The following is a 20,518-nucleotide window of genomic DNA, read 5'->3' as shown; positions in this document are numbered from 1 at the left end:
GCCCAATGTCACCTGAATCCCATCCATGTCCTCAGCCCTAGAAGCTACTCTCTTGGCAGCTGGATGGTGTTGGGCCTGGTTGATCCAACACTTTGGGGTGCCTGGTCCAAGCTGGTTTTTGATAACTTGATGCTACCATGACAAATCCCAGAGACTCTGAGCTGCCGACCCCCGCTGCAAGGTCTCTGCTGGAGGAGGTGCTGTTTAGACAGGCTGAGATGGAAGCAGCTGAGCCAGTGCAGGCAGGGAAGAGTGCAGCCCCCTCACTACCCCCTCACTGCTCCAGAGCATCATCTCCTCCGTGGCTGAGGAGGGTTCCTGAGGTCACACAGGAGGTCTGTGATGGAGCCTGGATAGCAATGGGAAGTGCTGCTGCAGGAGCACCATTCTCTGAGTATGAGGCAGGGCAGCTGGCACCAGCCAGTGGTCCCTGAGTGATTCTGGGAGCCTCTGCACTCATGCAATGGAGACCCAGACCTGCTGCCTAGTGATCAGAGCAGATGTAGTGTGCTGAGACAAGTCTTGGTAGCCTGAAATCCCTCCCTGTTCCCTCATTTCTCCCTCCCTGAGATACATGTGTGCAAGATGGGCAGACTTTTGTGCAGCCCGCAGCACCACAAGCCTGCCCAAGGTTGGAGACCCTTGCTTGGAGGCTGCTGGGGTCTGACACTCTCTGCTAATTTGGCCATGCAGAGTGCCTCCAGCACAGCCCCACTACCTCCTCACCCTGCATGGGGCTCATCCCCGCTCTGCTCTGGGCTCTGCTTCCTGCCTGACCCCACAGTCTGTGCCGAGCTCAAACCATAGTTTGAGTAAAATGAAAACAAACTCATACCACTACTCTCCTCTTCTCATCCCTGCCTGTCCTGCACTCATCCTGTGAGCGCTGGCTTGAATATCTCCTGCCTGGCGAGAAATCCCAAGCCTGCCCCAGCCAGCCAGTGGGTACGTGCCTGGCACCGGGGTCCCAGCCTGCCAGGAGGGTATGTGTGTCTCCACCTCCCACCTCCACTGGTGCTTGGTGAGGGGCTGGGTGGAGATTTTCCAGACCCTATGTGTCCAGCCCTCTCCATCCCTGCCTCATTGCTTATTTCTGGGCCATTATGTTCGACAGGGAAAATTTGTTTCTGTCCAGAGCAGATCCCCGGACAGTCTCAAACCTCTGAGGATTTATCATTCTGAGCTTTTGTTTGTGGGTCTCCAGGACCCTCTGCCCCACAGCTGAGTGCAGATGCTTCTCTCTCTCTCCTCCACAGAGCATCCTGCCCCCCCAAGAGCACTGACCCCTCTCTTCCCCCATGGATGCCCAGGCGTGCAGGCTTCCCTGCATGCAGATGCCTGCAAAGGACACTGCTGGGGTCAGGATGCTGTGGTCCCAGGGGAGGGCATTTGTCTGACCACACTGGGAAGGTGATGGCTGTGTCTCCTTTGAATGATAGAATCACCAGGTTGGAAAGGACCCAATGGATCATCGAGTCCAACCATTCCTAACACTCCCTTAAACCATGTCCCTAAGCACTTCATCAACACGTTCCTTGAACACCACCAGGGAAGGTGACTTGACCCCCTCCCTGGGCAGCCTGTTCCGGTGCCTAATGACTCTTTCCGTGAAGGATTTTTTTCTGATATCCAGCCTGAACCTTCCCTGGCGGAGCTTCAGGCCATTCCCCCTTGTCCTGTCCTCAGTCACTTGGGAGAAGAGGCCAGCTCCCTCCTCTCTACAACCTCCTTCTGGCTCTGCTCCTCAGGGCTACCAAGGGAGGTGGCCCAGGGAAGGGCACACTGGCCTTCCAGCACAAAAATCCCTTGGGATCCTTAGGTGACATTCAGCCTGGGACTGGTGGCAGGGGAGCCTGGGCTCATCCACTTGCTGCCCCCAAATTGCATCCCTCTTCCAGCCTGCTCCAACGCAGCTGAGTGTCTGGGAGGGCCAGGAGGAAGCGAGGTGTGATCCTCCTCACTTGTCTCCATGGTCAGCACTGACATTCCCTCATGACTAATAGAGCCGAAACAGGGGTGACCACTGGTGCCGAGTGACAATGGGGTGACAGCGGGGTGACAGATGCCAGCGCCACTGGCTGCACTCTCCATCTAAGCAGATATTCAGATACCCACAGCCGTAGTGGTGAGGATTTGGGGTCACTCTGAACATGTTCGGGTCTATCAGGAGGGAGCTATTGGCTGGCACAGGGAGCAAGTGGGGGTGCACTTCTGTCACCCCCGCTGTGTTAGGTTAGGGCCCCCACGTGTTATCAGCCCCCTGCTCACTCTCCTCCTGTCCCAGAGGCCACCGCGTTGGTGACAGAAAGCTGCTCTGGAGGCCAGTAGAGTGTGATGGAGAAGGAAAGGGGTGCAGGGTTGCTCCACCAGAGCGCCGTCCCGTCCCCTGCTGCCCACATTCCTTCGTGGCAGTGCTAGGAAGGGGGGGAACCAACCTTTGGCACATTTATTGACACTCCCTGAGTTCATACTGCAACTCTACAATCTTTCCTGAGATTATTAAGAATTAATTGATCACTTTTATGTTCCCCCCGATACCCAGTGCTGCGTTGCGACAGGCGGCAGGAGGAGGGAAGGGAGATGGGAGGAGGGCAGGGTGTGTATAAAAAACACACTGATAAATGTTAATTACTCTTTTACAGCCCTTGTCAAATTCCAAAGCAAGTCGTAAATTCATTAAACTCTAACGGATTAAGCACATGCAGCTTATTTAGTCGCCATAAACAAGATCATTTGGATGTTGATTTTCCCCTTTTTATTGCTGCAGCAGAAAAGGGGAAAAAATCAGATGAGGGAAGCAGTTGGTGGTTGCCAGGGAGTCAGAAAAGTTTGGATTTATTTCATATCTCATTTTCTTACTCTGTGTCAGCTCTCTGTAGCACACTGGTCCTCAGGCTGTGTCTGGGAAGTGTCTTGCCAGTGAGCGTCGCCTTCCTTTCCTTCTTGTGTGCATGAGCCACAAGAGGCTGAGTCTCCACAGACAGCCCTGGGATGGACAGGTCATGTGGCACAAAAGCTCTCCAAGCCCTCTCCGTGCCCCAGGGTTGACTTCTTAGTGCTGAGGCTCTTACAGACCCAGGCACGGTCAGGATGAGCAGAGAAGGGATGAACGTTTTGGGTGGTGGGTTTGGGCTGGGCTGGCTGCTCTGCACTTTGTCACGCTGGGAGGCCTCCAAGGGTAGGTTGTCTACAGCAAGACTCAACCGGGCCCCTGGGATGCTCTGATCAGCTCTCAGACACACTGCAAGGAATTGTGCAGGCAGAGTAAGCATAAGAGCGTCTCTGCTCATTTTGGGATGTTTCAGCCCACTTAAATGCTGTCCCCAAGGTGCTGACTTGTGCCCAAGTGAGTGAGACATGTCCCCAGCCAAGCCCAAAAATGAGACAGAGGAGGAAGGGAAAGGACATCGTGCTGGCAGGGAGGGACGGGGCACCTTCAGCTGCTCTGAACATAGAGACTGGATCTGCCGACCCACTTGGTGAGCTTGCCATCCTCTACTTGCACGTGTTAATGATCCACACTGACCTCCTGAGCTGTGGGAGCAGGGGAAGGAGGATGAGAGGAGGGTCATGGAGATTAATTAATACTCAGGGCTCTAATTACAAGTTTCTTCAACACTAGGTTTCTAAGGGAAACTCAGGGCGCTGAGGCAGCTCTGAGTCCCACTGCCCTCCAGCTCTTCCTGCTGAAACATCTCCTGCCTCTTCGCAGGGGTGGTTTTACTGGGAGAGGGATGGGAGTTCTCACCCACCAACATCTCGCACAGCATCTCTGGGGCTCCAGGCTGTGGCCAAGAATTTGCCATTCTGCAGAGCAACTCCATCTACATCTTGGGCTGAGCACTGGAGACCTGCCACCATCCCCAACATTCCCAGTTCCCTGTGTCAATCCGGTACCCAAGCGTGGGACAGATTCAGGAGGGGGCTTGGTGGACCAGAGGACCTTGATGGGTATCACAGCCTGGCCCTGCACTATGGAGGGTTCTCCCCAGGTCCAGTGCTAGCAGGAGCCCTGGCACTGCTGGTTGCTGGCTTTGCTGATGCTGGTCGTCCTTCTCCAGCTGAGCAGCTCATTTCCACTGATGCTGGTTTTGGGGCCCAGTTGTGCTTATACAGCATCTCCCAACCTCTGAAGAGGTTGTGCTGATCAGGAGCTGCAGGCAGCCATACACTGCAGGCAGTAGAGGGAACTCTAAACACCTCACTGGAACTCGATGCCTCGTTGCTGCTGGAAAAATTTAGAGCTTTTGCTTCAGAGTCCTCAGCAGCACTTCACCTAAAGGAGATGGAAAGACAACTGCTGTCCTCCAGCCTCATCTGAGCCCATCTCTGAAGTGGTTGCAGCCCAGGAGGGTCAGAGCCGCGGGTGTGTACGGAACCGCTCTGGCTCTGCTCCCCTCTGCATTTGCTTCTTGGAAGGCAGAGGGAAGGAGAGGAGCTGCTGAAGGTCTCAGATGGGACAGTGAGGGCAGCCTTCAGAGCCCCATTCACAACAAGCATTTCCCTTCCACAATCCTTGTATCAGTTACAGTGTGCACAGATACCTATCTGTGCCAGCAGAACCATCCTTCCCCTGCAGGTCCCTCCATGCTTTCCCACTGCACGGAGGTGCCCTCCAGAGATCTCCCCAGGCTTCAGAGCACGGACAAGCCAGCCAGGGGTTAACGGAAGGAGCACGTCCCATGCTAAGCAGTAGCTAACAGCCACTAGCTAATAACTTTATGGCTTCAAAGCAGGGCATTTATCATGCTGAAGTTTGTTTATGCACTAGTTATATGGTGCATTATACCGGCGCTGTGTTTGGCTGATAAATTCTCTGTGACAAGCAAGGCTACCAATGGGGACTCTCTGAGTCCAAAAGACCAGTAGCTTTTTCCTGAACTCTGCTTTCTGAGATAAGGATGTTTTTTCCCTCTTTTGTTTTGTAAGGAGAAAAGAAAAAAAATTCGTCAATCTGTAAACTAAAAAAAAAAAAGAAAAAGAGGGAGAGTTTTGTTCCAGATAAGTTGCCTGATGCTGTGGTCCCCCAGAAGGGGCAGAGGAGAAGATCCTGGTCCTGGAGAAGACCAGACAGGCTGTGCCTGAGCACCTCTGTGCTGGCAAGTGATGCACATGGGCCTGTGCCAGGAGACCTGTGCTTGTGTGGAGTGGACACTGACAGCTTGTACAGGCTCTGGGTGTCCCCTGGAGCACAATTCTTCAGTCCCAGCTGCCTTCATGGAGGGTATTGTGGGAGTAGAAGTGTTACAGGGCACTCTGACAACCCTGTAGTTCTGCCCAGTGTTTCTAAAACGGGCCATAATCATAGCATTCCTCACTATTTTGAGGTTGCGCATGTGTGTGATTTGTTGCTGAGTGTGGGACAGCTGCTACATTCACCTGTATCCCCCTCCTTCCCGGGTTAAATTGCTTTAATCCCACTAATAATAATGACCTTCACATTTCTGGCTTGCACTATCGCAGGAGCCAAGCCCACTTCGCAAACATTAACAAGTTCAGCCTCCTGACTTGGTGCAAATACGATGGGTCAGGTTTATTTTTCCTGCTACAGCAGCAGGGAAACTGAGGCATAAAGCGAAGAGGTGGCTGATCTGAGCCTACCCAGAGGGGCGCCGTTTGCTTTAACCGGTAGACCTCACCCTGTTCCGGTTTGGACCAATGTAGATGTTCATGGGTCTCACCTGTGGAGCAAGACCTGAGGCTGCCTTGCCTGAGGAATGCAAAAAGACAGACCTTGACGCCAGGACCTGCCTCTGCAGAGGTGGTTCGTGCACCAGCAGCCTTTGCTCTTGATGGAGAGCGGGACCCATGCTACAGGATGCTGTGGGGGCAGCGAGGTGTACCAACTCAGCATGGTCCCTTCCCTGTGTGGCCTTCTCCCTCCGTTCTGCTACAGTAAGCGGAAAGCTTCCATCCGTGGTTTGGTGCTTGGGACAAATGCGCAGCCAGTGGGCCTGGAGGCACACATCTCTCCGCATGTGAACATGTTTGTTATGTGCATCTGCAAGTGCTCCTTGGGGAGGGCATCTTAGTGCATTTACCTGTGCACACGCCTGTGCGCGTGTATGGGTGTGCATAAGCATTGGTCTCTTCTTTCTGGTGACCAACAACAGGGCCTGACAGAATGGCAGGAAGATGTGCCAGGGGAGGTTTAGGTTGGATATTAGGAAAAGGTTCTTCACCCAGAGTGTGGTGGAGCACTGGAGCAGCTCCCCAGGGAAGCGGTCACGGTGCCAAGCCTGACAATATTCAAGAAGCATTTAGACAACGCAGACACACAGTGTGAATATTGAGGTTGTCCTATGCAGGGACAGGAGTTGGACTCTATGATCTTTGTGGCTCTCTTCCAACTCAGGATGTTCTATGATCCTGTGGTTCTATGATTCGGGCACTATGTGCTGCGTTAGGATCCATCCACCGCTGGCCATCCATGTAGCATCCCCAGCTTCACCCCCGTCCCAGCCTGCACACCTCAGGCTGCGTACCTGTTGCACGGCTGCCTGCATACCTGTGCCGGCGCACACAGCCCAGCTGCGGGGCTGCGACGGTGGCTGTGTGCAGTGGCCCCTGCAGGCTGTAAATACTGCCAGTGTGGCGGGGAGGTTGAGCGGTTTATGGCTCAAGGTCAGGCCCATGAATCATAAAAAGGTGTCGGAAGGAGCATTAACTCCTAGCCTTCGCTAGGTCTCTGTGTGGTTTCAGGCGGGGCCCCGGAGGCAGTGATTAAAGGGTGCACCTTCCCCTTTCAGTTTTACGGTAAAAGGAAAGCAGTAAATTAGAAGCCCACAGGCTGGGGCAGGCCAGGTCCCACCAGCACAACAGCTACACAAGTACCTGCCGCGCACCCAGAGATCCCGACGCCGGCTCTGCATCCTCCCGCTGGCATGGCTGCTGTACAGACCCTTCCCATGGCAGCCCCTTCCCAATGGACATGGTCCAGCCGTGTGCCATGGCTGCACTCATAGTGGGGACATCTCTCCATCCTCACCTAGCCGATGGCTTGGGATGGCCGGTGGCACTCAGCCCCACTTGCCCTGTGGAGCAGCAGCCCCTCTTGCTCTGCACCTTTTTATGACTCCAGCTATAATTAGCTAGAGTAATAATTTTTTTTGAATCCAAATAGATATAATTAACGTTTAATGCCTCTGTTTTCTCGCGAATTGTCAGGACTATTAAGAGCTGAGTACTGATTGAAGAGGTGAGACAGATGTTTCTGCTGCTGAGGGGGGATTGCAGGGCAGAGGCAGAAAATCCCAATAATGGTCAGGTCCCTGTCCCACATCTGGACCTGGAGACATGGGGACTGGGAGAGCTGGGCTGACATCCAGCATCACAGGGCTGACTCCGGCCCAGATTGGCAGTGACAGGAAGGAGGAGGTAGATTAAGGCTGCTCACAGGATCCTGATTTTTCCTATAGCTGGAGGTTTCACACCACCAGTGCACACTTCAAACCCACCATCTCCCAGAGAAGGGCTTTCGGAGATAGAAGTGTGAATGCACCCTGCCCCAACCTCATCTCAGCAGCAGTGTCCTCTTCCTAAGCTTGACCCAGCTGGCAGCCGCCCTGGCATCCCTGCCTTGTCCCCGCTGCCACCTGCCAGGCTAGCGAGCGAGATGTGGGACATCTGCAATAACGCCTTTCCTCGAGCTGCTGCTCCTGCTGCAGCCACCCCCGATAAGGCGCCGTGCAAAGGGCTGGGTGCGTTTGGCAAATGCCAGCCTGATTCCCCCAGCTCCTGCCAGCTTGGCACGGCTGCTCCCCCTCAGCCCTGCCTGCTGGACCCTCAGGCTGCGGGTCACGCTGCCACCGCCTGCCTGGTACCTGCAATAGCAAGAGCCTGGAGGCAGGGAGCTGGAGCACATCTGCCCTGGGGACACTGCACATCTGCCCTGGGACACTGCACATCTGCCTGGGGACATGCGGGTACCACAGCCCTGCTGGCCCCTAGCAGCCAGCCGGGGGGCTGGCGCTGAGTGAAAAACCCAGGCATCTGCTGTGCCCCTCTCCCAGGGCTGGGGCGGGCATTGGATAGCTCTGGGAAGGAGAGTGCTCTTAGCAGATTGCCAGGAGGGAAAATATTTCTCCTTTCCCTAATAAAAAAAAAAAAAAAAAAGTGTTTTCCCCCCCTGAGGAATGGTATCACGGAGCCCTGGAATTGACAGGGGTGGTAGAGCTGATGGATGGTGCCGGCGGAGGAAGCAAAGAGGGTCAACAGAAGAGAAACCAAGAGGCACAAAGACAGAGCATCCCTGCTCATCAAGGCTGGCGGTGATACCCCGTGCTGGGGCTGGGCCCATAACAGCCCACTCTCTGTTGGGCTGGAGACTTGGCGCAGCTGGGGTACCTGGGGTACCATCCTGTGATGCCCCCGGGCTCACTCCAACTGCACCCGCCAACAAGAAGGGCCTTTCTTCCTCTTCACACAAGCCCTGATTGTTCGGATGCTTCCCCTGCCACCGCCTTGTGCTTCTGCTCTTCCCAGAGAGGGTTCAGGGAGGATTTGCACTATCTACACAGCAGAGCTGCTGGGATTTCAAGATTTCTAAAGGGGTCGAGGCCAGGATGTGTCAGTCCTCTCAGCAGCTATGTGAGCCCACAACCTGCCTGTGCCTCAGTTTCCCCACCAGTGGCTGAGGTCTTGCTCTACTTTCATAAGTGTGCTGCAAAGAGTGGGAGTGGTCATTTGAGCCAGCAGAGCCCAAGAATTGGGAAGCAGCCTCGGTGCAGGGGATTGTGCTGCCAAGTCCTCTGCCTTCCTTCCTAGGCACACAACATCCCTCTGGCCATCCCGGAGCTGAGAAGGGAGTAAATTGAAACATGGAAGCCTGGGCTGATGTGGGACTCTTTGACTGCTCCAAGCAGGGACCTGGCTATATTTTGAGGCTGGTGGGAGAAACTGAGGTTTTGTAAATGGTGAAGGCAATGGCTGCAGAGAGAGATCAGGAGACTGGGCAGCTGTGCTAAATCAGCCCAAGCCTCACTGAAACTCGTGTGCAGTCTCTGCTTTCTCATGAGAGACACGCAGACAGCCTCCTGGCAGGAGAGGTGACAGCAGCTTGCAGTGACACCAGAGGGATGCTGGCTGTGGTGCTGTGACCAGGGCTCACAGACACCCACACAACTGGGAACCCCAATCTCTGCCAATGGGAAGTGTCTCCTTCCCAAGGCACTGTCCCCATCAGCTTCGCGTGGGAGGGCAGGATCTGTCCCCATCAGGCATGGGTGGGTGAGCAGATTGGAGGCAGGTCACGCTGAGCTATAGAAAGTGACAGCTCTTTGGAAGGCTGAAGAAAAACAAGGGTGCAGCGAGGTCCAGACTCTGAATCCAGGACTGCAGGCTGCTCCCTGCCTCTCTTGTAGGGTCAGCAGGACCTTCTCCTTTCTTCCCCCTTAGCTCAAGCAGGAGAACAAACCCCTGCCTCGGCTGGGAGGCCATAGCTGTGTCCAGGTGCCCCTGGATGGAGGCTTGCAGTGCCCTCCAGGGATGCAGAGCTGCATTGCCCCTCCTGCAGCCTGGGTCTGCAGAGCGGGTCTCCCAGCAGACCTGTGGCAGGAAGGGACTGAGGCATCCTGTGCTCTGTCTCCAGTGGGACGATATGCCTGAAGCTGCTAGGCTGGAGGGATATGTCTCCAGAAGGATCCGAACCCCAAACTGTCACCTTTGCTCTCCAACAGTCGCTGCTGCTGAGTCCCTCTGCAGCACCAACTGCTGTTCTGGCAGCTATGAGGAGGAGTGCGGGGAAGGGGCTCAGCTTCAAATCAATTCTGAGCACTGTGATAAGAATCTCTTATCACCCTTGTCATTGTAATGGCTGTGACTGAGGTGCTGGGCTGAGTGAGGGCCAGATTTCTGCACCACTGGAGGACCTGAAGTGAGGAGGAGGCAGGACACTGCAGGGAAGAAGCAGTAGCTGAGATCCTTGTGCTTCGAGCACCTGCTTGGTCTCTTCGGTGACAAACAGAACCAGCTCTCCCTTTCCAGCCCTGGGGCTGCCCCATCCCCTTCCCCAGCTCCTTACAGGCAAGAGGGTCTCCCAGTGGCACAGGTGAAATGCACCGAAGGAATGGGTCCTGCAGATCCAGATCACACGTGAGGATGAGTGGCACACACAGAAAAGCAGTCCAGAGGGCTGAACATTGCCAAAAGAGACCAGGAGTGAAAGGAAGAACTGGAAAGCTTCTGCTCCTGCAGCTAATTTCAGTCTCTTCCCACCTCTCCTTGGACTGGGCTCAGCTCCAACCCTTTTGGGAGGGTGCAGCACAGGAATAATATAGACACTCAAGACCCAAGAGAGCAGACAGAGATCTAGGGGATGTTCCAGGCCTTTGGGAATGCCCTCTGTTTCCATTACTGTCCAAAAAGAAGCTTTTCCAATGGATAAGAAAAAGGGAGCCAGTAAGCTTTATGTGCTCTGGGCGATATTAGACTGGACAGTGGCAGCATTGAGTGCCTTCAGCTGTAACGGGGCTGGAGCCCTTCAGCATGCTCTGCCTTTAACCCCTCGTGCTTCTTCCCTATGTTTTATTAACAACTGTTGATTGGGATTCCAAGGTCATCTGGCCATGTGGAGACATAGATAAAATCTAAGGCTGCTGCAGTCCCCTGCATCTCTGGACCCACCAATCTCTCTGTCTATCTACACCATCGCTCCTCCCGCTAAGCTTTCCTCTGGCAGAGAAGCCTGAGAAGGTTAAACAGGGTCCTGGGGCAAGGCCACCGCTCTGTCCTCCTCTGATAACCACAGGGGCATTGGGGGATGTGTTAGCCTTCTGCCCTTTAGACCCATTCCCCAGAGATAGTCGTGATTGTGGGCACTCATCCCTTTAGCTGTTGCTGTGCTGATGTCCTGCTGCCAGTTGAGGAAGGCCAGGCAGGGACTGCAGTGCTGAGGGGGGCAGTGCTGCCCCAAAAGGCTTGTTGGGGCTCTGTGGCAGCCTGGGAGCCTTTGCCACTGGCTCTACATCATTGCTGGCCAAAAAAGGTCAAGCTCAGAAGACTCTGTGAGCCCCCTGTGCGTGGGTCCCCTGCCACTGGGGCTCCTACGCAAGGTGCACTGCAGAGCTGGCATCTTGCACAGGGAGGGCTTTATCAGGCCTGAAAGATGTTCTGCTGCAAAGGATGACTCTGAACCTACCAACTGGTTTTGGGTTTTTTTCCTGTTATGGATTAGACCCAGGTTTCACAGCTGCTCCCAACTTGGTTTTACCATGCCACAGTTTTAAGCTGAAAGAGGGGAGATTTAGATTAGATATGAGGTAGAATTTTTTTCCCCTGAGGGTTTTGAGGCTCTGGCACAGGTTTCCCAGAGAAGTCATGGCTGCCCCATCCCTGGAGGTGTTCAAAGCCAGGCGGGATGGGGCTTGGAGCAGCCTGGTCTGGTGGGAGGTATCCCTGCCCATGGCAGGGGAGTTGGAACTGGGTGATCTTTAAGATCCCTTCCAACACAAACCATTCTATGGTTCTCAGTGTGTCAAAACTCCAATGTTATTTAAAATACTGTGGCTATGATTGGTGGCTGGGGAGGTGGTCGGCAGGGGTGCTGGCATGGTACCAAGCAGTACAAGGTGCCCCAGACAGGCACCTTGGGACTCACGCATTTAATTCCAGAAGGAGTTGTGTCAGGTCGAGTGAAATTGGCCCTGCTGGAGGATTTATTCATTTCTCCTTCTCTCTGCCTCCTGCCAGGGGCTGCGCTAAGATCCCACGCCAAACAGTCATCTCACTAAAGCCAAGAGGGGCTTAGTGCTTAAATGGTTTTCATGCTGCTGCAGAGTTTAGTGCTTGTCAACAAGTCCGAGGTCTTGCAGGAGAGCCCTGACAAACAGAGCGGCAGGGAGAGCAGGCACCGGTGCTGGGAGGAAGGGAACACGTGAACCAGCTCCCCAAACCACCCTACTTACCTGGGAAAGTTGCATACCCAGCTCCACATATCTTCTCCAGCACAGAGATAAATTTGGCTGTCCCACGCTCCAGGAAGTGGTGTATTTGGCCCAGCTCTAAGTTTAAACCTCATAGAAACACTTTCATTAAACTTCACTAATGTGAAAAAGCAGAGCTCACCCACGGTTTTTAAGCCTTTGCTTTTGCAGGCTCTTGCAGGAGTAGATGTATGCACATGAATGTATTTTGTACTCTGTATTCATGAAGCTGTTTTGCTGCTGGTGTGAGCCCGAAGCCGACAGGGCTGAATGCTGTTGCAGTAACGTGCTGGCTCTGCAGATGGGGATAGCAGAGCTCAGAAACCAAACCCAGCTCCAGATGACTCTTAAAAATGTGCCTGGGTAGGGTGAGGTAGGCACCCTCTTCTCCTCCTGCACCCCAGCCTGCTCCATTGGAGGAGAGACCCTAAAACTCCTGTTCTTTCCTTTTGAGGAGCTGGATGTGCCAGGAATAAATTTGCTTAAGCGTGAGCTAGTTCAGTTCTAGCTCTGGGACAGGTCTGGAATGGTGCAGAGCTGTGAGGCATGTGGTACTGGCAAGTTAGCATCGCTAAGGTCTGGAGGCCACTCATGCTGTGGTCCCTCAGGAGAACGTTCGATGGTAGCAGCGTGGGGAGAGAGGAGGCGGACACACATCAGGGTAGGCTGTCCCCATCCGGGGTGTGCTGCAGCAACAGGGGACCCAAGACACCCACTCCTGTGGGATCTGCTGTTGCTGCCAGTGGGTCACCTGTGTCAAGCGTTTAAGCAGGATTTGGAAGAGATCTGGTTAACTTCATGGGCAGTAATAGTATTTACAGCCCTACTGGCTGAGGCATTGATTCAGGGTGAAGGGAAACCCCTCCACAGAAAAACTGGATTGTAATACTAGCCCATCCCCAGCCTTCCCAAGGGCAAGGCTTTTTTTCCCAAGCACTCTTGGTTGACTGATGCTCCAACAGCTCATGGATCAGTCCCACCTGGTGCATCTAGTGTTCCTGTGCTGGTGAGGTCCTCACCCTTCTCCCTGGATTAAGCCCTTCATTTTCAAAGGAAGCGTCAGAGAATTTTAAATTGAAAGAGGAGAGATTTAGATTAAATATTAGGAAGAAATGTTTTCCTGTGAGGGCTGTGAGGCGCAGGTTGCCCAGAGAAGTCATGGATGCCACATCCCTGGAGGTGTTCAAGGCCAGGTTGGATGAGTCTATGAGCATCCTGATCCAGTGGAAAACGTCCCTGCCCATGGCAGGGGGTTGGAACTCGATGAGCTTTAAGGTCTCTTCCAACCCAATCCACTCTATGATTCTATTATTCTAGTTTTTCTTCACCTCGCTCCTTCATTTTGTCCTGCCATCTGCAGTAACTACCTTCCTTGGCATCTTCACCCCATGGGCAGGGATGGCAGGCAGCCCTGTGCACACCCAACATTGTTTTCCCATCACCTGCTACCAGCCCCGTATGTTTTCATTTAGTCAACATAGGGGAAAGCTGTAAAACATATGTCTGCTTCCCAAGGAAAGAGAAAAAAATTGATTCCAACAGCTTGGTCTGGTTAATGGCTTGGGCTCTTGACTCCACTGTTGGCTTTGCAGGGACTTTGTTTCATGCTATGCATTAGCTGTCTCTCTTCTCCAGCTGGACCAAGGCGTGCTTCTGGGGGGAAGGATATTTGGGAGCAAGGATGGTTGGCGTGAAGGATGCCCCCAGCAGCTTGGGTAGCACGATGGGGCTGTGCTGCCCCTGAGAGTGGGCAGGCAGGAGCACTTTCCACCCCACTCTCTGCGGGCTCCTCCCCGGCCAGCTCCCCATCCATCCCATACATTTACCTAACGCTAATGAGACGTATTGATTGGAATGATGGGATTTGTAAAGGTCGCAGGGTTAAAGTACATAAAACCAGCCTTTCTGGAGCTGCAATATCAGGGCCGATGGGTCTGGTGGGAGAGATTAAAGGCCTCGTGCTGCAAGAATGGAGAGAGCTGACAGCAATTACATTTCAGATGTGTGCATAGTTATAACCCCCCTCTTCTGCAAGACAGGCAGCCATGTCCCCACCACTGCAGAGCAGGTCTCCGACTCCCCCATCTCCCTTTCAAAAGCAGGATTTCAAAAGAGCAAATCAGGGAATAAAAGAATGAGAGATAGAGGGAAGGGAGAGAGAAAGACGGGACATCCCTTTGGAGAGGTGGTGCCCAGCCCCATTCCTGCAGCTGGGCTCGTGCCCCTGTTTCGGGATTCCCAGCTGAGCTATTATGGCATTACTGTGCTAAAATCGCGTTGGTGGACCGTAAACCCTGAAAACACTGTGGTCCCTTTTGTTAGGGCAGGACTCCCACTACTGGTAATGAGATGGCAGGTCATTAGAGCTCTGTCTGTCCTCTGGAAGGGTTCACACTTGAGAGCTGGAAGAGTCCAGACACCCAGAACCACAAATACGGTTTGCTGGACGTTTGTCCCAGATCAGAGTTAACAGGCCTTGCTGCGGGAGGCAAATGGATCCAGACAACTTTTTCCAGAGGTGTTTCCCAGCCACATCTGGGAACACCTGGGAGCTCAGACCCTTGTGCTCTGCTCTGGGCTGCACCCAGCGAAAGAGTCTGCTGGAGACGCAGGTCCTGCCCAGCCCTGGCGGAGTCATCTCACTCCATCATCCCTCCTTGCAGACCTCTCTCTGCACCACCTGTTTGTTTCTTGGTCCAAACTAGAGAAGAAAGAATACAGCCAGGACGTTGTACCACCTGAAGGTTACGTACTTTTAGCATCGTGGGGGCCTGCTGTGGTTCTGAGGTACAGGGCAATAAATGTGTCTCTCGGTGGCTTTCCTGGGTCTCCAGAGGGAACAAGTAGACAGAGACACCAGCTGGGCTGAGGGATGTGCTCATGTTAAGGAAGGATTAGTGTCGACAGAATCACTACACACAGAATCAGCTAAAGGAACTCTATGACAGAGCTTCAGTAGCCCAGGCTTAGAGCTCAGCTCCAGACAGGAAGAAGCTCAGCTCAAGGGCTTTTCAGCCCCAGCTCATCTTGACTTCACACCACCCACTGTACCTCTCATGTCAGGAATGACACCAGAGGCACCTGGGACTCATGAAACTCTGCTTCCTCTGGCATTACACCAAGCCAAGAACGTAAGCAGGGGTCGCACTTCCCCAGGGATGAATCCCAGTGGGGAAAAGGAGCTTTTTGACAGGCAAAGAAAGAGGCACATTGCTCACCCGAAACTGTAGCTGTCTTGGGCTTAGAGCCCTTCTCTGGTGACAAGGCAGTGCTTAGCCCACAACATGCAGTACTAGGAATTTTAACAGCCCTTGCAGAGCTGTTGTGCACAGTGAGTTTCCCCTTCTGCCCATCCACACCTGCTGGAGCTCTAAATTCTCCCCCAGAGCCTGCTAAAGAGACTGCATTGGGATGCAAGAGCATCCCCCAGCACTCCAACTCACCACTGCTCCCAGGCACCCACCCATATAGCTCGGTCTTTATTTATCCCTCCCACGCACTCTCTTTCCCTCTCTCAGATGGTAATGAGTGGTTTGCACTGGGAACTAAATGAAGTTGATTGCCCACTGGTGTCTGCCATTAGTGGTAATTAGTTAAAACATCAGAGTATAAACAGTAAATTGGCTCTAATAATTAATACTAGCACTCAAGCATATGAGAGACACAGAGACTAGGAGAGAAGCAGCAGCAAGCTTGTAAAATCAGCTGGGGCTGCTTTAATTAAAAAAGAAGGAATGTAAGTAACACAGTATTGGAAAAAGGACAAAAGCCATCAGGATCTTGCTCATTAGGACCATGGTCGTGTCTCCCCTGGAGCACAGCAGGGCGGATATCTCGCCTCGAGCCTCGGGTACCCAGAACTGCAAGATGCAAAGACCATGATACGGAGGCTATTGCATCCCTGAGGTGCTGGGAGACCACTTGTGCGATGAGTTTTAGCCTTGTTGCCAGCCTGCTGGGGTAGTAGGAAGGACCCTAACATGTGGATCTGCTTCTGGTTCTACAGATTCGAAGAGAGCTGGGCAGATGGGTGGGATAATCCCATGGAAATTTTCAAGGAAGGTCTGTCTGGGTGAAAGAGGCTGCCTCATTCGGCTGCTCCCTGCTTAATAAAAGCCCTGTCCTTTTCTCATTCCTCCAGTGGCAGATTTGACCTGAGGTTTCCTTTGGGAAGAAGGAGGCAGCAAGGGGTGGGTGGGTCGTGCTAGGGAAGGCTGAATTTACTGTTAGAATAACATTTTTTTGTCATACTTTTTGCCAGCCTGCATCCTTCCCCTTCTTCCAGCATCCTTCTTCCCCTGCACACCCTCCCCTTCTTCTCCTCAGCAGCTATAGGGGGGGTCCCATAGCCCTGCCTTGACAGAAAGCCTTTTGCTCCTTGAGTGTCTTCAACACTTCATCTTAAAAAATAACGATTATAATAATAAAATACTGTGTAAAGCAGTGCCACTCTTGGTGCTGGGGTGGTGCTGAGCACCCAGGGTGCCCAAGGAGGGGGTGTGAGATGCCTCTCCCCATGAAGGCAGGAATGCTGCACTCCTCACAGCCCCCAGCTCGGGCAGAGGTGGCAGAGACGCAGCGTTTGGGAAGGAGGGGGAGGCTGCATGTATATTGCTATTAATCATCCCTGCGTATGTTAACCATGCTAATGTCGTAAGTGACAATAGCCCATCTCAGCTCGTGATTTAGGGTCTGTGAACGGAAGCTGGGCTTCTGGGAGTAAATGCGTGAATCCTCCGCTGGTACTAAACCTTCTAATAAATCTAACGCACACCAAAAAGCCCTGGGCACTAAATCCCAGAATCCGGTAATTGAAACCCTTACAGCTCTCAGAAAAAAAGGTAACCGGTGAGTGGAAGTGAGTGTATGTTTTTACAGAATATACATCCTATCCGCACCTGATAATCTCCAGCAGAGACAAAGGAAACCCAGAGCCTCCTCATAAAGCAACTCATTCCACAGACTTAAAATAATACCTTAGAAAATGCGACCCAAGCAGCCCCACGCTGATGCTGTGCTCTGCAGACCCAAGTGGGCAGGGGCAAGACGCTGCGGCACCCCTTGCTGCATCCCGTTGCTGCCCTAGCCGTGAGCAAATGCCATGTAGTTGTCTGTCTGTCTGCTGCCCCCAGCTGCGGTGTCTTGGTGTCCTGGGGGGCCAGTGGGATGGCACGCTTGGGGACAGTCACCAGCCCAGTCTGGATAACACCCACCTTTGCAGCAGACTCCTCGAGCTCCGTCCCTGAGTCACAGGGGCAGAGAAAGGGCAGGACATTGCCATGAGACTCAGCATCCCTCCCACCCCGAAGGGGAGGTGGAGGGCAGTTGCCCCAGCAGAGTCGGTGAAGGTGTTCCCCCACCATTGGCTCTGCAGTGCAAGGAGCAGCTGGACAAGCTGAAGCACGTTCTGTGGGGCTGATCTCCACCTCTGAGTGTGGCGTTTGCAAGTACCAGTACGTTTGTGACCTGGCTGCAAAGAATTCGGTATCTTTCCCGCAGCTTGTGTGTTTCTGGTAGCCAGCGTGGAGGCTGTTTATCGTTTTGTTTACTTGAAAAAAGACCACGCTGATGTTTTATTCTGCTTTTAATCTCTGTTACAGACCACTCTGTAATGCCTTGGCAGGAGACTTAATAAATATAGTCATTTGGATAATGAATGGTGATGATACAGGCGAGCTTGAAGGAGGTCACAGAGGAGAGAAGCTGTGCAGGGTACCTGACTGCATTTGAAGGCAGGAGGACCGTATCTTCTCTGGGATCACCACAAGGTCTCACAGACCTGGCTCTTGGCTGGAATGCAGGGGCTGCCCAGACCTTTCCCAGTTCAGCATCCTTCATTGTGTGCAGAGAACTGAGGAACTGAGACAGACAGGGATCGATGCAGATACCTGATGTCCTGCCTGGTGGTGACCACAAGCCTGTCACTTGCTGGGACTAGAGGGTGCCCTGTGGCCTTGCACCCTGCGGATCATGGGAGCCATCCGATGGACGCCACAGCACCATTTTGTGCATCATTTCTGTATGATTTTTCTTAGAAACAAGAGACAATTGAGTTCTTTATTCCCTCTCTCCCTGCCTTTCCCTTTACCGCTGCCTGGCTGTCCCTCTACCTTACCACAGAACATCCTTGCAGCCTTTCTTGCCATCTCCCACCTGCCAGAGCCCCACATTCCTCCCGCTGTGCCTTCTGCACACCAGCATACCAGCACAATTGTTTTCAGGTGAGCCGGTGCCAGGCTGCAAGTGAGCTACAACAGACACCGAGCATGGCTGCCCACCACATCTCCCATCCCATTCTGGGGCACTGGGACAACCCCCTTGGGGACAACCACAGGATTTCCATTGCCTCTTCCTCCACCCCCCCTTGAAAAGCTGGGGGATCCTGAGCACCCTCATTTCTCAGGTCACTGCTTGGCTAATGGTCTATTAATTTGTTCAGTTGTCCCCTGTGAGGCAAACTCAATTTCTGCCCAAGATTCCTCCCTGGCTGTCGACAAAGTGATGGATAGAATGAGCGGCTGTCACTGCTGGCCTCGGCACCCGCTCGGCACGCTGGGCACCCCACACCAGCTTTCCGCCTGCACGCCGTCTCGGCTCCGGTGGGGCCATTCTGCAGCCTCGCACCCAAGGATCTGTCTCCAGCAATGAAAAATGACAGAAATATTTAAGGACAAATAAGGTTTACAAACCCAATTTAAAATTATTACGGGAGGCCCTGGCTGCAGATGGGCCCAAGCTGATTCGCAGCGGCAATCAAATCGAATTTCCTTATCGTTGTATTATTTTAGGGCGTTATCTGGCCCCATAATGCAGTTATAAATTCAATTTCATCTGTGAGCGTTCATTGTTTACTGTCGCCTGTTTGCCGGGGAAAATGTAAACACTTCGCAGCCCTTGGCTGCAAAATTAATTTCTGGCAGAAAACAGGAAAGTGGAGAAAAAGTGGAAGGTGCCAAAAAAATAGAGAGAAAACAAGAAAGGTGGTGGCAGGAGCGTTGATGGGCATGGCACAAGGGCTGGCCAGGGCTCCGGCACCAGCGCTGGCTGTGCTACCTGTGAATTTTGGGGTTGTTCCGTGCAAGAACAGGAGTTGGACTCGATGATCCGTGTGGGTCCCTTCCAACTCAGGACGTTCTATGATTCTATGATTCTATGACCACGATGCCATGGTTGGATGGTGGGTGAGGATGGGTGGGGATGTATGGGGACTGGCAGGGGTGGATGGGGACAAGTGGGAATGGATGGGGATGGATAGGAATAGGTACCCGGGTGGCATAGGTGGTTCTCACCTCTCCTCTCCGCTGCCACATTTCTTTCCTGTGCAAAAGGAGCAAAAAAAAAAAAAATACACAGTGACCTCCTGGGGCTGCCAAGGGAAAGTTGAAGGTCTCCCATTAATTCCAGACTAAAAATGACAAATTCATCTTCTACGACAATTAAATGAAGTCAGTAATTGATGCTAATTGATCTTCAGCCGAGAGGGCTCTTACTACTTTGCCGTGCTTTCCCCTATGCATCGGCACTCTCCCCCTTTCCCCACTTCTCCTCCCCACAGCCCCATGGGCACATTCCCTTGGCCACAGGGATGTCCCCAGGGCCGGACGGCCACTCCTGAGCCTGGCCAGCCCCATGCATCTCTTTTGGCCACTTGCTTTTTGGAGTTTGCATTTATTTTCTCTTTTTTTTATTCTTTTTGGAGGCAGGTACCAGGCCTGGCTGTGTTAGCGACAAAGGATTTATAGCCTACAGCTGTGTAGGTTTCCACTTAATTTTTATAAGCCCAGCATAAGAGCCAGCAGGGGGTAAAGCACACTTGGATTTTCTCTACTTAAAATATTACAATGTTAGCACTTTTTCTCGAGCTCTGAAAAAGGGGGAGTGGGGGAGGGCTGGATCCGTGCGTGTGTTTGGGTTTTTTTGGTGTTGTTTTTTTTTTTTTTTTCTTTTTTATGAGAGCCCTTTAATCTCAAGCCAATATGTCAAAATCAAATTAAGCCTTGGAAGGGGAGCGGGCTCAGCGTGCCAAGCTCGCTCGCTGGGTTGTAAATGTACAATTGTTTCTGGGAGCTGTTATTAAAGCGAGGTGACTGCTGCCCATTAAGGGACCCTGACGTCACGTCCTACAGCCGCACTCAGGAAGCGGTATCGGGAGGAGGGGGACAGGGCTTGGCCACGCTTTGGCCACATGGAAGAGATGGACTTGCAGCAGTGTCCCCTGGACCTTAGAGGAGGAAGGGTGGCACCAGCCCTGGTGTGGATGGGCTATGAGGTGGGCCCCAGCAAAGGAAACCCTGGGGACCGCTGGGGACACGGCTTGTGTTTCCATGCAGAAGGGCAGATTGACCCCCCCTGGGGAACCGCCAGAGGAGGGTGGGTTTGAGGCTTGCAGCAAGGTCAGGATTTTGAAGGTAGGAGACATTGCTCAGCCAGGGCTTGGAATCATAAAATCACTAGGGTTGGAAAAGACCTCAAAAACCATCCAGTCCAACCGTCAGCCCAACACCAACATTCCTACTAAACCATGTCCCAAAGTGCTACATCTACACATTTTTTTAACATCTCTGGAACACTACCCTGGGCAGCCTGTCCCAGTGCTT

At 53.0% G+C, this 20,518-nt stretch overlaps 1 protein-coding gene across 4 annotated transcripts in view; it reads left to right on the top strand.

The window, feature by feature from the left end:
- RNF220 (ring finger protein 220) overlaps positions 1-20,518 on the top strand; it is a 235,895-nt gene that overhangs the window by 96,868 nt on the left and 118,509 nt on the right. The gene's annotated exons all lie outside the window — the stretch shown is intronic.

Source organism: Cuculus canorus, chromosome 8 (assembly GCF_017976375.1).
Source record: "Cuculus canorus isolate bCucCan1 chromosome 8, bCucCan1.pri, whole genome shotgun sequence".
Taxonomy (NCBI): domain Eukaryota; kingdom Metazoa; phylum Chordata; class Aves; order Cuculiformes; family Cuculidae; genus Cuculus; species Cuculus canorus.
Note: the sequence above shows the minus strand (reverse complement) of the source record. Positions and strands in the feature narration are given on the sequence as shown.